This window comes from Corythoichthys intestinalis, chromosome 15, assembly GCF_030265065.1.
Source record: "Corythoichthys intestinalis isolate RoL2023-P3 chromosome 15, ASM3026506v1, whole genome shotgun sequence".
NCBI lineage: Eukaryota > Metazoa > Chordata > Actinopteri > Syngnathiformes > Syngnathidae > Corythoichthys > Corythoichthys intestinalis.
The window spans coordinates 3,593,011-3,613,128 of NC_080409.1; the positions used below are offsets into that span (position 1 = coordinate 3,593,011).

Here is a 20,118-nt window from a genome sequence, read left to right on the forward strand (position 1 = left end):
CTCTAATCTTTTCAAGTAGGAGAACATGCACAATTGGTGGTTGACTAAATACTTACTGTATGTCCCCCACTGTATGTTAGGAATGGCTTACTTTTAAAGGCATTTTTGTGCAACTATACAGATATTTACTCTGTAAGTAACTGTTGCCAAAAGTTTACCATTGCACAATGTCATTATTTAGATGTTGGAATTTACTACTTGTTCATATTTGATGTTGGAAAGAAAGAGCAATAAATTTTATTTTTGAACAGTAATATTTTCTCTTGTGTATACTTTAAAGTTTTTCATAAATCTTTTAAAGAATTATCGGCTTGACATTATCGGTTATTGGTTGGAATGAGGAGGAAATGATCAGTTATCGGTATCGGTTGAAAAATGTATTATCGTGCATCACTAGTATAAATCCGTCGCTTCCACACACATCCAAGCGGTCCATTTCATTCAGGAGCATAAAATACCGAGTGAAATGTGAAATAAACATGCTTTTTGCTGTCATAGGCACTTTAAGACACTGATTAGCATAATCACTCTGTGCTAAATTGTAATGTCTCATCAACAAAGAATACCAACAATACAAGTGACCTCATTTACTCACCTCTGACGGAGGCACACGGGATCTGACAACACACAAGACAATCTCACTCTCGACACTTTGTAATATTATTGATCCAGCAACCCAACCTGAATCAACTCTTTCTCTCTTTCTCTAAACACTGGTGCGCACGCGGCCTCACATTACACACAAAGCCCCAAACGGACTGCTCATAGGGGCCGCAAAAAAATCATTTTTCGAATTCGTTGGCAAATAATTTATTAATCGATTTAATCAATTAGTTGTTGCAGTCTTAACATACATACTAGTACATATACATACACATATATATTTTCGATACCAACTAAATAAAACTTGGTACATTTTCTTATTTATTGACTGTATTTTATGTAGTAGCAAGTTACATACATAGTAGCAACAAACTACAACACAATATAGTTACTGCATTGGCATTGCTTAAGTTTCTAGTTTTTATTTAACTGTCTTAACTTTCTTCACTGTCTTATGGTAATGCATGGTGGTACGTATTACGAAGATCTAACTTGAAGATTCTTGCCTGATGGAGTTGATCGAACACGGAGGACATGAGAGGCAGTGGGTTCTTGATAGCAATTGCATTTAGAGGGCTGTAGCTAATACAAGGCTTTAACGACCCATCCTTCTCAGCCACAAAAAAGAACCGAGCTCCAGCCGCTGAAGAAAATGGACAAATAAGCCCTGCCTTTAGCGAAGTTTCTATGTATTCAGTCATGGCTGCCTTCTCCGGACCGGAAACTGAGTAACGGCGACCCCTGGGAATGGTGGAACCAGGTAGTAGCTCAATGGCGCCATATCCATATAGTGACCATATAGTCATATGGTCTACGTATGTGGCGGCAGTGACATGACTTTGGATTTCCTGAAAACTTCCCGGACATGGTGGTAGCAAGAGGGCACAGTGCTCAAGTCGACCTCAGGATATGTGGCAACATGGAGAGAAATATTATTAACAGAGGCAGCAGACATCCTAGACCCAAGGTGGTGCACACGAAGATCAGAGCAGTCTTTTCCCCAACTCAGGATTGCCCCTGATCCCCAGTCTATGCGGGGTCTGTGTCTGCACCAAGCCGGCCCAGACTATGCAGCTGCTTAGGGCCACCACTAAGGGGCCCCCAATCTGGCAACCTCATTTTATACATTGTTAATAGAGCATCGTGAATAATGTGGCGCGCATTGCCGTTTATCTATGCAAACATCCATTTTCTTGTCATTACAATCTGGCAACCTGAGGAGTGACGTTGAACCTGCTTTGCCATGATTGGTGCTCAAACTTGCTTGGAAAATAGATGCACGAATACGTTAAAGAGAATTTATCCTTCTAGAGCAGAAAAACGAAAGAAGACAATCAGAGAAGAAAAGAAACAACAGTATCAAGGTAATAGAGCATGTTGTTGATGTTGTTGTTGTGCAAGACACTCCGACTTGAACGTTGTTGTAAGCTGAGCTTGTCAATATGTCGTACCGGTGTTTGCCATTAGCCGCAGGGTGAAGGCCCAGAGCTAATCAAGTAAAGCCGAGCAAGTTGTCACCTATCAACAACGACAAATGAACGGCTTCCGCTGATTGTAGTCAAACGAAATATTGGCATAATATGCATTTGGACTGGAGAGCGTAGATATACTGTAGGCTACGTCTACAGTAGGACGGATAATGGCCTTAAACGTATAATTACTTGGACTATTGTTAAACTATGCTCTCAATTATGTGTTAATTTGCCTGATTGTGTGCACCTGTGTGGTGGTGAATAAATGCCCTCCTGCATGCAGTCAGTGTGTGCAGCGAGTGACCAAGCAAGCAGCAGCGTCTCCTTGTCCTCAGTTTGTATCTACTTTTATATTCGGTGCTTTTGCTAACTGCAAAGGTACGCTACGTGTACCGCTGTGACGGTTAACTCTGCCAACAGGTTGTGGGCCCAGACACAGCAGTATTTTAAACAGTTTAGCGACAGCGTGTTTCCACTTGTGTGTAAGTGATGATAGCACGTTGCTAGCACGGTAGCACCATGAGCGGACGAGCTGACACGAGACCCAGCAGCCGCTGGCAGCGTCTCCAGTTCGATGGCGATGAGAAGAAGTACGAAATATGGGAGGCGAAATTTTTGGTACACCTTCGTTTAGAAGGGCTGCGAGACACAATTCTGACAGAGCCGACTACCGAGGAAGAGGATGAGCTGCTTGAAGACGAGCGAAAGAACGAAGAAGCATACGCCGAGCTCATTCAATTTTTGGACGACAAAAGTTTGTCACTAGTCATGCGTGAAGCTGCCGATGACGGGCGGAGAGCACTGCACATCCTAAGAGACTACTATCAAGGTAAAGGAAAGCCGCGCATAATAAGCCTCTACACAGAATTAACGTCACTGCAGAAGGCGGAAAGCGAAACCGTGACAGAGTACGTGATCCGGGCGGAGACCGCAATCACAGCGCTACGAAATGCCGGCGAGACCTTGAGCGACGGACTTTTGGTGGCGATGGTTTTGAAAGGTTTGCCCGAGTCCTTCAAACCATTCACAATTCATATCACACAGAGTGATGAAACTGTATCGTTCGCCGAATTTAAAACAAAGCTGCGCAGCTACGAAGACACTGAGAAGATGCGCGCAGCAGCAATAGATGACAACGTCATAAAAGTGCGCCAGCAGAGGAGACCCGCTGAAGCAGGTGACCGGTTAACCGAGAAGGCCACGGCCGAAATGGCGTGTTTTAAGTGTGGCATGAAAGGACACTTGGCGAGAGCCTGCCATCGTAAACTCTGGTGCAGCTATTGCAGGAGCAACACTCACCGGGACGCAACTTGCAGACGGAAGCAGCGGCGAGAACGAGACGAATCACGCACAGTTTCCGGGAAGACAGCCGACCAGGACGGCGAATACTACTTCCGAGCAAGCGAGGGAGCAGCGCGAGTGGACGTGTGGGGCCTAATGGTTAACTGTGGGGCCACCTCGCACATACTCACCGACATCGCAAAGTTCAAAAGGTTCGATGACAAGCTCCAGGCCAAGACCCACTACGTGGAGCTGGCAAACGGCACACGGTGCAAGGGCGTCGCAGAGCGCCGAGGCGACGCACAAGTTCGTCTGATCGACAACAGAGGAAGACACGTGAACGCAACGCTGAAGAATGCGTTGTATATTCCATCATATCCACAAGACATTCTGTCTGTGAGGGCAGCCACTGCAAATGGAGCGACGGTGATCTTCAAGAAGGGGAAAGACGTTTTAATCTACAAAGACGGTACGAGATTCGTTATGCACATGCACGATAGGCTATATTATTTACACACAGTAAATTATAATAATGATAACGAATGTAATGATAAATATAAAGGGTGTCATGATCTGCAAACGTGGCATGAAATACTTGGACACTGCAACTATAATGATACTCAGAAGTTGCAAGAAGTCGTTGATGGTATGGATATTAAGGGGTTAACTAACAAACCTTTAGAATGTGAAGTGTGTATCCAGGAAAAATTTTATCAAACGAGAAACAGGAACCCTGACGTACGGGCCAAAACCCCACTAGAATTGGTACATACAGACATAGCAGGACCAATTCATCCTGAGTCTAGAGATGGGCACAAATATGCACTTTCATTTACTGATGATTTGACCAATATGGTGTTTGTGTATTTTCTAAAGAATAAAAGCAACACAATATTTGCCACAGAAAAATTTATAGCGTATATAGCCCCATATGGAAAAGTAAAATGTCTCAGATCAGATAACGGTTCTGAATTTACAAGTAAAGCATACCAAACATTACTCATTACAAATGCAATTAAACATCAGACCTCAGCACCATATTCTCCCCATCAAAATGGGACAGCTGAGCGAAATTGGCGTACACTTTTTGATATGGCAAGGTGCATGCTGATTGAAAGTGGTTTGCCAAAACAATTGTGGACTTATGCAGTCCAAACTGCAGCTATAATTAGAAATCGATATTTTAATAAACGTATTGAGCAGACACCAATCCAAATGCTGACAGGAAGACGACCAAATTTGTCAAAAATGCAAAAGTTCGGTTCGGAGTGTTTTGCCTACATCCAAGACAAAAGAAAACTTGATCCAAGGAGTGAAAAATGTGTTTTTATTGGCTTTGACAAATATAGTCCGGCGTACATTGTTTATTTCCCTGCCAGCAGAAAGGTACAGAAACGGAGATTGGTAAAATTTGTGACGAAATCGGGTGAAGAAACGCTGACTAATTTTGCACCTAATAGTGATGATGATGATGACTTCATCCAAAACAGGTCTAGGTCAGACCAACCACAAAGTATTGAGATAAAGCGTGATCCTGAGTCTCCTAGACGTTATCCTACTAGAGAGAGGAGACAGCCAGACAGGTACACAGATTGTGGAGTTTTTAAAGAAGAGACTGATCAAGTCCAGAGCAACATTGATTATTGTTACCGTGTAATGTGCGGTATACCTGTGTCATTCACAGAAGCCGTAAACTCTGATAAATCAAAAGAATGGATAAAAGCAATGGACGAGGAAATGGATTCTCGTAGAGAGAATGACACATTTACCCTGACCAACCTGCCAGAGGGCAAGAAAGCAGTGGGGGGTAGATGGGTGTATACAATCAAAACGAATATTGACGGATCTGAAAAATACAAAGCCAGATATGTCGCAAAGGGGTACAGTCAGAAGATGGGTGTAGATTATGAGGAGACTTTTTCTCCAACAGTCAACATGACAAGTGTTAGAATTTTAATGCAAAAAGCAGCACAAGAAAACTTAATTTTACACCAAATGGATGTTAAAACTGCATATCTAAATGCCCCTATTGATTGCGAAATTTACATGAAACAACCAGAAGGGTACAAAGTAGAATATCGCACAGGCACAGAGTTGGTGTGCAAGTTAGAGAAGTCATTATATGGGCTAAAACAATCTGGCAGAAATTGGAATATATTGTTGCATGAATATTTGACACAAAACAAATTTTTGCAGAATCAGGCTGATAACGGTGTTTACACTCATCAAAAAGAACATGAAAAGGTGATCATTTTAATTTGGGTTGATGACTTCATCATCGCAGCAAGTGATGAAAATGCTATGAAAGTCACAAAAAGAATGCTTACAGCAAGATTTAAAATGAAGGATCTGGGGAAGCTCAGACATTTTCTTGGTAGTGATTTTGAGCAAAGCAACAACTGTGTAACAATGTCACAAGCTAAATATGTTGACAAAATTCTTGAAAGGTTTGGGATGCATGATTGTAAACCTAGATCGACGCCATGTGAACAGAAACTAATTTACACAGATAATTCATTAATGGATAATGTTGCGAAGTACAGAGAGGCAGTAGGGAGCCTAATTTATTTGACAGTTTGTACAAGACCAGATTTGTGTTTTATTGTGAGTAAACTGTCGCAGTATTTTAATGAACCCTCTGATCAAAATTTTGGAACAGTTAAACATGAGGTATCTTAAAGGTACAAGTGATAAAAAATTATGTTATAGGAAGTCAGACGAAAACTTAGGTATTCACGCCTACAGTGATGCAAACTGGGCTGGTGATGTTCAAGACCGACGAAGTACAACCGGGTACTGTTTTAGCCTGACTAAGAAAGGCGCTTTAATTTCTTGGAAAACTAAAAAGCAGCCTACTGTAGCACTATCCACATGTGAGGCTGAGTATATTGCTCTTGCCGCAACTATTCAAGAGTGTTTATATCTTTCACAGTTTTTGAGTGGCATTGATGGACATGTATATGGACTACCCAGAGTGTATGAAGACAACCAAGGAACAATTGCTTTGAGTAAGAACCCAGTGAGTCGACAGCGATGCAAACATGTTGATATTAAGTATCATTTTATTCGTTCAACTGTAACTGGGGGAAAAGTTGTATTGGAATATTGTCCAACTGAAGATATGTTAGCAGATGTGATGACGAAGCCTGCAACAAAATTTAAGTTGATGAAATTTGAAAAATTTATGTTTGGAGAATGACTGAAACAGCAGTAGTGCAATATGACAGATTGTGAATACATGTTGTACTACATATGTAATATTGCAATTGTGACATGTGTATATTTTTGTTTTTGCTTATAATGTGAGAGCAAGTGGGGGTGTTAAACTATGCTCCCAATTATTTGTTAATTTGCCTGATTGTGTGCACCTGTGTGGTGGTGAATAAATGCCCTCCGGCATGCAGTCAGTGTGTGCAGCGAGTGACCAAGCAAGCAGCAGCGTCTCCTTGTCCTCAGTTTGTATCTACTTTTATATTCGGTGCTTTCGCTAACTGCAAAGGTATGCTACGTGTACCGCTGTGACGGTTAACTCTGCCAAAAACTATACCACATGTCGGCTACACTAGTATGGATTAGTTGTTAGGCGGATAATGTTACCCGCCGCCTACGCGCCGCCTAATATGGACTGCTGTCACCGCACAACATTCGGATAGTCAGAAGGGATGTCATGCTGTCGCTGTTTTTAGTGCGGCATGACAGCATCGTAAACAATGGAGGTGGACGATCACGACGTGGCATTCCTGCTCTTTTCTTTTCCACACATTTTTCGAGAGACAGCGAGAACCAAAAGTGGTTTTTGCCATATGGCAAAAATGATTTGCCATGTGGCATTTTTTTTGCCATGTGGCAAAATGTTTTTGCCATGTGGCATTTTTTTGGCCATGTGGCAAAAATGCTTTGCCATGTGGCATTTTTTTTTGCCATGTGATATTTTTTTTTGCCATGTGGCAATATTTTTTTTTTTTTTGCCATGTGGCAATTTTTTTTCGATGTGGCAATTTTTTTCGCCATGTGGCATTTCTTTTTGCCATGTGGCAATTTTTTTGGGCCATATGGCAAAATATTTTTGCCATGTGGCAATTTTTTTTGCCATGTGGCATTTTTTTGCCGTGTGGCAAAATGGATTTTGCCATGTGGCTTTTTTTTTTTTCGCCATGTGGTATTTTTTTTTGGTATGTGGCAAAATATATTTTGGTTTGTGGGGGGGTGTATGGCATTTTTTGGGGTATATGACTGTTTTTTCAGGCCATACAAGTCCATGCCATTGACGGCTCTGCACGTCCAAATTTTATTTTCATTTTAAATGGCGGAAAAACATGTGTGGCTGTGGTGTTTGACCATTAACTTTACATTAGAGCATATCGACGTTCAACTGGCACCCAAGTAACATTCTGCCATTGACGGCTCTGCACGTCCAAATTTTATTTTCATTTTAAATGGCAGAAAAACGTGTGGCTGTGATTTTTGACCATACACTTTACATTAGAGCATATCGACGTTCAACTGGCACCCAAGTGACGTTCTGCCATTGACAGCTATGCACGTCCAAATTTTATTTTCATTTTAAATGGCAGAAAAACATGTGTGGCTGTGATTTTTGACCATACACTTTACATTAGAGCTTATCGACATTCAACTGGGACCCAGGTAAGGCTCTGCCATTGACGGCTATGCACGTCCAAATTTTAATTTCATTTTAAATGGCAGAAAAACGTGTGCCTGTGATTTTTGACCATACACTTTACATTAGAGCTTATTGACCTTCAACTGGCACCCAAATAAGGCTCTGCCATTGACAGCTATGCACGTCCAAATTTTATTTTCATTTTAAATGGCAGAAAAATACATGTGTGGCTGTGATTTTTGACCTTACACTTTACATTAGAGCTTATTGACCTTCAACTGGCACCCAAGTAACGTTCTGCCATTGTATGCTATGCACGTCGAAATTTTATTTCATTTTAAATGGCAGGAAAACATGTGTGGCTGTGATATTTGACCTTACACTTTACATTAGAGCTTATTGACCTTCAACTGGCACCCAAGTAAGGGTCTGCCATTGACGGCTATGCACGTCCAAATTTTATATTCATTTCAAATGGCAGGAAGGTCTGTTCTTTACCTCATTCTCTGCAGCCTATTTGGCATAATAAATAAAACATTATAAATATTTCTTTAAAGTCGATATGCAGAACATAAAAACAATATGTTGTTAGTTACTGTACATCCTGTCCCATGGTTGGTCAGTTTATTTAGAGGAAGGAACATTTTATTTTCGGCGTTTTAACATTTTACAACCTTAACAAACCTGACATTATCACGTCTGCATTACTTTTGTATCTTATAAATAACTAATCCATTCCATTACGCTTATCCTTTTAACTTTTAAAAGGTAATTTAACGATTGCCCAACATCAGAGGTTGCGCTAAACTTTTTCGTTGTCTGTCATTTTGACTGACAGGGTCATAAAAATCCGGTCATAATCTATTTTTACCCGTCACTTAAATTTTGAAAATGATGATAATGACATTGTGGTGATCCTTCGTTTGGCATAATTCACCTTCCGTACTTGTTTGTCCATTTGGCCGAGCGCGTTAGCGGCTACGACACAGTCACGTGACAGTGACAATTAAGAGCCGTACGTGTTCCGGCTTGAATAGAGAGTTCACAGAGAGCAGCAGAGCTACAGGGGCTGGACACAGCAATTCGAGCTAACAAGACTCTTAACATTGCATACCGCTTCAACATATTCAATAGTATTTAGTTTTCATTCATTTTAAATTAATATTCTGTCCGAACAAGCTTAACAGAGAATCCACACCGTGCCATCACACATCAAGCAGATGAATATGTAACTTTTTTCTCCGCAGTGACAAAAACAGCTGACTGTGGCCCCAGTAGCTAGGCTAAGTATGGAACAATGAAATTAACAGTTCACCTGCTGTGGCCTGAACGGAGTCTTACAGCTTCCTCCTGGTGCGCATGGACTTGAATTGTGTGCCCGCTTGTGCAGTCCCTGTTTTTTCACCTCTTTTATCAACACCCTCGTCGTTTTGGGGCTTGGGGCTAGAAAACTTCGGACACTCAGTTGCCTTGACATTTTTCAGAGTAAGGCCAATGACGTCATGCATCAAGAGAGATAATAGCTAACTAATATGCTCACTCGCCACCTTGCGGTCTGGGGTGTGAATTGCAACCTGTCAAAATGACAGGTGGACTTCAGTTTTTTCCATCACCGTTTTAAAAAATCGGTCAACGACGGAAAATATTCGGTTAACGCGACCCCTGCCCAACATATAAATATCATTATTTTATCTTTTCATACCTTACCTAAAATTAGTACACTATACGGTCGTTACCTTATGTGTCAATAAATTAAGGTTGAGAACTGAACACAACGGGATTTCGACTGAAGATTATACCGTTTATACAGCGGCGCAGTGACCGAACAGCACGAGACGCTAAACTACTGCTTCACGTTCACCTCACCCGAGGCAGGACGCCCTCAGCCCACAAGCAGCCGCAATTTCGCGCAAAAATAATGTAGCATTGATGTCATCCTCCTCAGCTCTTTTTGCCACATACATTGTTTTTTATTTCTAGCGGTGAAATTGGAGTGGCAGCCTTACAGTTGTTTGGACGGACGAAAAACTAGAATTAATACATTGCGTCAGAGTGTTTCAGTATATTTGTATGTGTAAAAAGAGAATAACAGAAAATTAAGGACCAAGTGGCACTTCATACAAAGTGTATAAGAACTGCCCCAAACTCACCAGAGCAATGGCGAGTGGCGGAGGGGGTGTGGATCCCAACGGAGGGGATCTCCACCCAGTTATTCACTTCTGCATCATTTCCCTGCTGAGCGTCGAGGCAAAGGTCTTCTTCAGTGTAATCTCAAGACAGCTGACCACCTACCTAGTAAAGAACATCTAGATTGATACATCAGTCCAGAAGGGTGGTATTCCAGGGATGCCAGGCTGTATGCAGCATACCGGTGTGGTGACACAGCTAATCCGAGAGGCCAGGGAGAACAAAGGCAACCTGTCGGTGTTGTGGCTCAACATGGCGAATGCATTCGGCTCCATTCCTCATAGGCTTGTTTTTTCTTAAATTAAGCTTAGGTTTTCTCTGGCAAAACATCATGTTCCCAGCAGTTGTAGAGACTTAATCGCTGACTACTACAACATCTTCAGGGTGAGGGTCTCTTCAGGAACAACAGCATCTTCATGGCACAAGGTAGAGGTCGGCATCATTACAGGGTGGACAATCTCTGTGGTGCTTTTATCCCTGGCCATGAACATGCTCACCAAGTCTGCTGAGCCAGATTGCAGAGGGCCTCAATCGAGATCCGGGCAACGGCAGCCACCTATCAGGGCATTCATTGATGACCTCACAGTCACAACAGAATCAGTCCCAGGCTGCCGGTGGATCCTGAAGGGTCTAGAGAAGCTGGTGAGGTGGGCCTGGATGAGTTTTAAACCAGCCAAGTAAAGATCTATAGTATTGAAGAAAGTGAGGGTGAAGGACAAGGTCCAGTTTAACATCTTAGGAAAAGTCCCCACCATCTCAGAGAAGCCAGTCAAGAGCTTAGGCAAGATTTTTGACTGCTCTCTGAGAGATGCATCATCACTTCAGTCAACTTGCATTGAGTTGGATGGCTGGTTGAAATCTGTGGACAAGTCAGGCCTTCCCAGGAAGGTTCAAAGCTTAGGTCTACCAGCAGGGCATTCTCCCCAGGATCCTGCGGCCCCTCCTCATCTACACCTTCCCAATTTCGGCAGTGGAGACACTGGACAGGAAAGTCAGCAGTCACCTCCAAAGATGGCTTGGGTTACCGAGGAGCCTAAACAGCATAGCTCTGTATGGGCATAACAACAAGCTCCAGCTGCCCTTGAGATCCCTGGAGGAGGAATTCAAGGTGTCAAGAGCCAGAGAAGTGTTGCAGTTCAGGGACTCAAGTGACCAAAAAGTGGCCAACGCTGGGATCCAAGTAAAAACTGGCAGAAAGTGGAAAGCAGAGGATGCGGTTCAAGAAGCCGAGGCAAGGCTTAGCCATAGGAACCTAGTGGGTGTGGTCCCACGAGGTCGAGCCGGGCTAGGGTCCTTCCTATCTCCCCGAGTGAACATCAAGGGAAAGGAGAGGAATCGCCTAGTTCAGGAGGAGGTTAGGGCAGTCGAAGAGGAGTCAAGATCCCGCTTGGCAGTGGCAATGAAACAACAGAGAGCCTGGACAAGATGGGAGAATGCAATGGAGAGGAAAGTGACATGGGCGGAGCTATGGAGAGCTGAGCCTCAGCGCATTAGGTTCCTCATTCAGGCAGTTTACAATGTGCGATCCAGCCCATCGAATCTGCACACTTGGAGCTTAGCAGAAACACCAGCTTGCCCCTTGTGTTCTAAACGAGAAAGCCGGGATCATATCCTTAGCAGCTGTACCAAGGCGCTTGGAGATGGAAGGTACCGTTGGAGGCACGACCAAGTCCTTAAAGCCATTGCTGAAGCTATCAGCACTGGATTGGTGTGGGCAAAGCAGGCCCAACCCTCAAGGACAACCATCACCTTTGTCAAAGCTGGGGAGAATGCAGCCCCTGCCAGAATAACATCTGCTGGCATTCTGGCTTTGGCAAGAGACTGGCAGCTACTGCACAAGGTCTTTAATTTTTCAACATACAAAACAATCATATACAAACAAAAGCAGCAATAAAATTAAGACTTTCCTTTCATTGTTGGCGAGGCTCCTGAAATAACCTGGTGGTCCAACCGCGAGCGTAGTGACCATATACCCAAGATTCATCAGTGCAGAAAGAAAGTTGACATGGAAAGGTTGACGTGCATTGCCATTTATGGCAGAGCCTTACTTGGCTGTCAGTTGAATACCAATACACTCCAATGTAAAGTGTATGGTCAAAAATCACAGCCACACGTTTTTCTGCCATTTAAAATGAAAATAAAATTTGGACGTGCATAGATGTCAATGGCAGAACGTTACTTGAGTGCCAGTTGAACGTCGATATGCTCTAATGTAAAGTGTATGGTCAAAAATCACTGCCACACGTTTTTCTGCCATTTAAAATGAAAATAAAATTTGGACGTGCATAGCCGTCAATGGCAGAGCCTTACTTGGGTGCCAGTTGAAGGTCAATAAGCGCTAATGTAAAGTGTATGGTCAAAAATCACAGCCACACATGTTTTTCTACAATTTAAAATGAAAGTAAAATTTGGACGTACAGAGCCGTCAATGGCATGGACTTGTATGGTCTGCAAAACAGCCATATAGCCAAAAACTGCCATATACCCCCCACAAACCAAGATACATTTTGCCACATACCAAAAAAAATACCACATGGCGAAAAAAAAAATGCCACATGGCATAATCCATTTTGCCACATGGCAAAAAAAAAAAAAATGCCACATGGCAAAAAAAATGCCACATGGCAAAAACCACTTTTGGTTTTCGGCCCTGCTGAAGATGGAGACATTTTTCTTGAACCTTCAAACTACGTCTCAATAATATGCTTCAATTCAGTGCCCATTTGGGATCCTCCCAACGCGGATGAGGTGGAGATGAGCGTTTTTTAGACATCGTCTCCCGAGTTGTCTCCTATAAGCCTGCTGCGGGGCTGGCCCCTCCCAACTCAATGCCGACCGAACATGAGTACTGAAAATAAAAATGCGTAGAGGAAAAGTAAACCCCGAAAAGTGACCTTCGTGGTACCCCCAGTCAAAGAGGCAATAATCCAAGAAAATTCCAACAGAATACTGTCTTTGATCAATCGCATCCGTAATAATTTCCATTGACTCCGTCAGCGCATGTGCAGTTGAGTGGTCTTTTCTAAAACCATACTGTCTATGATTTAGTAAGCTATGCTTTGATATGAACTTGTCAAGCCTGTTATGAAAAAGTTTTTCGAGGATCTTGGATAATTGTGGCAGAATGGAGATACTCTATAGTTGTTAAATACATGTGCGTCCCCTCGTTTTCTGTATATACGGGGACGACTTTCGCTATTTTCATTTCATTCTGAAATGTTCCAGTTTCAAAAGAAAGATTAAAAATATATGTTAAAGGTGGAAGAATGTCATCTATTATAAGTTTTATAAGCCTCATGTCCATGCCTTGCACGTCTGTCGAGGCTTTGTTTCCCAATGTCAGATGCCTGATCTCAGTGTCCTTCACTGGATGCAAAAATAAGGAGTGCAGAGCCCTTTGCTGTGTGTTATTGTAATGTACCTGTGGAATGTTCTCTGCTAACCTAGGAGCGATTGTAACAAAAAATTCAGTAAAATTATTTGCAATGTCATCTGTATTAGTTATCTTCAAGTCATTAGCATAAAAATAATTTGGGTACGCTTGTTCAGACTTTTTGTTTTTTTTATAATTTCATTCATGATTTTCCATAATCTACAAGTGTAGTCTCTGTTATCTTCTAATAATTTTTGTATAATGCAGTTTTTTTTACAAGCTCTCAAAATAGAGTTTAATTTATTTCGATATTTTTTGTACCTAACCTCTGCCTGTTTTGTCTTTTGGGTAATGAAATTTTTGTATAAAATATTCTTTTATCTGCAAGCATTTATAAGAGACTTGGTCATCCAAGGTTTATTTTGAGAATTGCGTTGTCTGTAAATTAACTTCATAGGACAGTGTTTATCATATAGTTGTTCTAGTTTTTTTTTTATTATTATTATTTTTTTTATTTTTTATTTTTTTTATGAAACAGCCAAACGCTTCATTTACACCACTTGTATGATCGACACAGTCCCAGCTTTGAGTTAACAAGTCCTTTTTTAATTCTGCGATATTTTGCTCTGATTTTAGTCTCCCATCGGTTGCCTGAGTTTGATTTGTGTTACTTGAGTGCAAAGTATAATTAGTGAAAATTGGTAAGTGGGCGGTAATATCAGGAATTAAAATACCACTTTGGGTCTCATTTAGCATGACATTAGTAAAGATATTGTCTAATAGGGTAGGACTGTGCGTCGTAATTCTAGTCGGCTGTGTTATCAATGGATGCAGCCCTAATGTGTACATAGTACTGGTAAAATCCTCAATATGTAAACTCTTGTTGGGCTTTAACAGATCAATGTTAAGTCACCAAAAACAAAGACATGCTTATTATTTGTTTTCGACAGAAGTTTTCCTACAGGTTCAGTGAAAAGTTCAACACTGGAGTCAGGAGCGCGATAAATACAACTTATGATTATATTTTTACCTTTTGAAAGAAGTAATTCAATTGTAATGCATTCCATAAGATTCACAATCTTAGTAGACATGTCTAATATATCAAACTTAAGGTTGTCGTCAATAAACAGAGCAACACCCCCACCGCCCTTATTAGTCCTATCCATTTTTGCCATATTATAACCTTGAAGGTTAAAGTCAGAGCCTTTGACATCCTTAATCCAAGTTTCTGATACAGCAAAGACGTTGAACTTGTTGCCTAACTTGTGTAAATAATCCTTAATGTGTTCAAAGTTCTTGTAGAGACTTCTGCCATTGAAGTGGATTAATGAAAGCTTACTGTCCAATTTAAAACAGCTGTTAAATTGATCATCACTGTAGTATACACGTCTGTTGGCGTGAAAGTATTTATCAGGATCGAATATGTCATTTGGTTCATTGGAACAATCTTCAAATTGGTATTCCAACTGTAGTTGTGATGAGAGCATAGAGTCCGCTACTTGGGTCATGATTAGTTTTCATAAGCTGCCAGATCTTCGACTTGCTTGATAACTTTCGTTTTCTGGTCTTGCGTTTTGACGAAAATTCTGCAATCTGCGGTCCATGTACTCTCAATCTTTCCGGCTTTCTTCAGTTGACGTGCCTTTCTTGCTATTTCAGCGTTGCGGCGGGTAAGATTCTCATTGCAGAAGATGTTGGATCCTTTCAAGAGACGACCTTGTTTAAGCAGAGCAATCTTGTTCTTTCGATCAGTAAGCTTCATAAGTATCATTGGCGGTTTATTCCCTCGTGAAGCTAGCGGAAAGCATTGTTGAATGAATTGCTGTTCCACTCTTATTCCCAATTCTTGTAACTTGTCAGTCACCTGTTTTTCCACCGTTGCGTGGTTTGGTTCATGGTCATTCTGAAGAACTTGCGAATATGCGCGTGTTCTCACTTTGATACCAGTGATGAGGAGATCGTTTGCACGTCCACTTTGATCCAGATCCTCTGCAAAAGCTTCCAGTTTTTTGATACGATCATCTCTCTCTTTCATCGTCTTCTTCAGTTGCTCGTTTTCAGCCTGCAGCAATTGGAATTCCTTCAAGATGTCTTGATTCTGCTTCAAAATTTGTTCTAATTTTTGCATAGAAGATTTTAAATCTTCCATGTCTTCAGTCTTGTCAGTCTTGTCTCCTCTTTTCGCTGGATTATGCATATTTGTTTGGCAGTTGTATGATATTGATTTCAACATACAAGTTAATGATGTGATGTTAGATAAAGAGTTTGTAAATTTCTTGTATTAACCGATGACAAGATCTGCTGGAACCCCTACATTAGCTATGTCCGAGCCAATCCATCACCAAGAATTTCAATTCTTGGTATGGCCAGTCATATCTTGAACACAAAATCATAACAAACTCTATAACTCTAAACTCTATCTATCATGGATCGCTTTAACAGAATGTTAATAATGTTAATGCCATCTTGTTGATTTATTGTTATAATAAACAAATACAGTCCCTATGTACCGTATGTTGAATGTATATATCCATCTTGTGTCTTATCTTTCCATTCCAACAATCATTTACAGAAAAATATGGCATATTTTATGGATGGTTTGAATTGCGATTAATTGTGATTAATTACGATGAATTCAATTCATTTTTAAGATGTAATTAACTCGATTAAAAATTTTAATCGTTTGACAGCCCTAAAATAAATAAATAACCCAAAACATAGTAACAATGCTACATTAGTCATGGTGTCATATAGGGGTCATGACATTCCTATGAGCAGATATGACGAGTTTTTTGTTCCTTAAAATTGCTTCCATACCGCACAGAAACCTTACATGCACATGCAATCGAAACTTTATGCACAGGCAAACGAACCGAAATTGGTAAGGGTCTTTCTCGATGCTACAAATTTATCAAGAAACGCCATCAATGTTGTGCATTTCCACGTTGGCTGGCGCCGAACCAGCCGCTGCTCCGCTAGATAATTGTAAAGAAATAAAGCATAGCAGTTTTCCCGTTTTGTCCTAGTTGTAGTAAGTTGTTGGCTTTAAGTACTGTAGCCCGTAATTTAGCATTTGCTACTTTTTTTGCGTTAGCTGCGGCGTTTAGTACTTACCAGAAACATTGAGCACATCGCTTATTTCCCTCCAGGCAGCATCCTTCTTGTTCTGGTCTTTCTATGTTGGCAACATCGTGTTGTAAAGGACAGTATGGTCACTCACAGCAATTATCAAAGCGCCATCCATTTTCTGAGTAGTTCGAAATGTTTGGATGTTCACCGGATGTGGTGGCAGGTTTCCAGCTCCGGCAGCTAAATTCACGTGAATGAGAAAACGTATTCGATTGGCTGCTTCCCCCTCGACGCCGAACTCTTGTCGCAGAAAGTTCAACCAAACCATCTCCTTGCGGCGCGTGAAATTTGATGCGCGACAGTCGATTTGGCGTCATCGCGACGCGTGACGTGAGGCAGCTTGAGGCGCCTATTTGCGCGTTTACATTGACTTTCAATGGGAACCCGACGCGCCACAAGCAAATGACGCCGCCGGTGTGAATGCAGCTTAAGACAGGCATAACCATGACACGATAAACCTCACCACGGTGTGACACTTAGGGGGAAACGAGCACGTGGAGTGGGACAGAACAGGCTGAGAGCTCGTGATGGCAGTCGCACTTGGCAGCAGCCCGCTGTATAATTGTTTTCAATGTTGTCACAGTGAGTGAAGCTATTTTTGATTCCTCTCCTCTCTCAGCAGAGGGCGTTACAGTATAAAGTTTGATTTATTTTTCCTACCGACACTGGTTGTGTGCTGGTCACCTATTAATTGATTTATGATGAGCCGCTAGCCTAGCTTGTTTAACAGACGGGAGTAGGAATTCGGCTAATTTAAAGAGTTGCACAGAGACAAAAGTTACTTCGCGAGACAAGCAGTTAAGCAACTGAGGTTTGGGGGGGGGGGGGGGGGGCACATACACATTATATCTCACCTCTGCCTTGGGGCTGCAGTCTAGGGCGAGGACATGGCGTGGATGGAAGCTATTGTACTGTGCTGCAGTGTGTTTCCGCGTTTGAAGGACAGAGGGCGCTGTCACAGTGACTGGCTGCGGCGCTTAGGGGGTAAACGCATTACCGTATTTTTCGGACTATAAGTTGCAGTTTTTTTCATAGTTTGGCTGGGGGTGCGACTTATACTCAGGAGCGACTTATGTGTGAAATTATTAACACATTATGATATCATTTCACATGTTATTTTGGTGTTTTGGAGTGACACTGATGATTTGGTGAACTTGTTAGCATCTTCTTTATGCTATAATTATCTGAATAACTTAATAGCTATGGCCACGTTCGCGTTCTGCCTTTGGCAATGTGTGTTCAATTGTATTATTGACTTTTTTTATATTGAAATGCATGCTTTTTTGTTTGTGGCGCTTTCACGCCCACTTGGGGGCGCACTCAAACTTGTTTACGTGAAGAAGAGCGCTCACACGCCAGAAGAAGACCGACAGCTACGTAGCTGAGTGAGTGGGCGAGTTAGCGAGAGAGAAACACGACTGCGAACCTACGTTCATTGTTTATGCTTGTAAAATAACTCACAGAGGCAACACCTGTGTGTATCATCTTTTCTGTTGTTGTTGTGTGTTTTCCACCCGCGATTGGACAGTTAGAGCCAGTTGTGTGGTTGTTTGAACTAGAGATGTCCCGATCCGATATTTGAACCGGATCAAACACCGATATGGGCAAAAAAATGTGCATCGTATCGGATTGGCCGACACGGAAAAATTCCGATCCAGACTTCCGATCCAGTTTTTTTTTTTAAAGTCCGGTTTTCCAGCGCACCGATTTACATAATCCATTACAGTTTTTGCTTCGGTTTCCCTAAAATCCGGTCCGCATTTTACGGCACACCTTTAACACACTACATGACTGTCTCCCAATTTACCGAAAGACTTTATCGGTAAAAATGTCAGCTGTGTGGGATCATTTCACCTTAAAGGACGACAAAGACGAAGAGGCAGAGTGCAACATATGCCACAATAAAGTCAAGCGTGGTGGTAAAGCTGTAAGAAGTTTTAATACAATCAACCTAATCAAGCATTTAGCGAAATACCACCACAAACAATATGAGTATGTTAAGAAAACCGAAGACAAAAAGAAAGGTCCTACACAACTAACACTGGCAGAAACCTTTTGCTATGCATGACAAACTGGCACTCGACAGTCCCAAAGCCCAGGGAATAACAAGAGTCATTGCTGAAGAATTCATTCTGGATGACGAGTCATTATCTCTCGTGAGTAAAGACGCACCATCCAACACTTAGAACCACGGTACAACATGCCCAACCGTCATTACATCCTTGAGGGATTCGGCCGTGGAAGATTTCAGAACGATTCACAAACATCCAAATTCCGATTGTTGGAATATGTCAAGTAAAGCGGAACTAATACACAGCGCGGTCTTCGGCACGCAATGAGAAACGGACCAAATTGCGTCCCGAGAGTAAACATCATTGTTACGGATGGAGAGTAATTTATCTTTTTGTTCAGGTATGTATGTTTTCCCTTTCACTTTATATTGGTTTATGTTGGTTTTCACCTGTATTTTTCCTTTGCAGTAGTTTCCACCTGTGTGATCTCAGAAGGCCTCCACAGCTGGAACCACTTCCTCATTAGCCAATCATCTATTCGTCCTGCCACTATATAAGTTGAATTGTTTGCTCTGTTCAGGAGAGGTGGTGGCAGCTCTCAATTTGGTTGTCTTAGTTTGTTGAAGCCTGTTATGTTTTGACTTAGATTTTGTTTGTGAAGTTTGCTTTCTGCCACTTGTTTATTAATGATCTCTTTTGTCTTTTTCTTTAGGCTGGCACAGACCACAGAGGTAGGGACTTTAGTTAGACACCTGCAGGTATACATCGTGTCTCCCACCTCATGTAGGTACTAACTCTCTGTATTAGTCCATTTGATAGAGCGGCAACACCACCCATGTATTTTGGGGTACACAAGGTGCCTGCTACAGTAATGCTTTAGTTTGGGGGTTGTTTTGGGTTCTAAGTTGGGGTTTTTTGGAACTTTTATTTGGCGTTTGCTGCATAGTGCAGGGGGTTGGGTAAATGTTTGTGTGCTCTGTGTCCATTGCCTTTTTCTGTTAAACTTTTTATTTGCAATTTTGATTTGTCACTGCCTTCTCCTTGCACACCTGCCGTCTTATGTTACGCTCGCGGCCCCCTGACCACCAGGGGTACTCGTAACAATCATGCTTGTCATAGACCCGGGTAATGCCAATGCATGGGTGAATAGTTGTTCTGCAAATCAAGAAATTTTCAGGTACCATAGCTCAAAGGTTTAGAAAGAAATTTCCAGGACTTTCTGAATAAAATTCGGGGGTTTGGACGGGTTTACTTTATTGTATTATTTTCACAATCCAATAGTGTGTAGGATTTTTCTTGACAGCTGTGTTGTTTTTGGCAGCCCCTTTAATTTATGTCTTAGTCTTTTGGACGAAAATACTTATTAGTCTTGGTCATATTTTAGTCATTTGAAATGTTTTCGTCTTCATCTAGTTTTATTTGCTGAAATGTCATGCA

The 20,118-nt window shown here is 41.7% G+C and overlaps 1 pseudogene; it reads left to right on the plus strand.

Annotated features, from left to right (window-relative positions):
- Window positions 1–2,594: 2,594 nt before the first annotated feature.
- On the plus strand, window positions 2,595–15,214 carry LOC130931276 (uncharacterized; annotated as a pseudogene).
- Window positions 15,215–20,118: the final 4,904 nt, after the last annotated feature.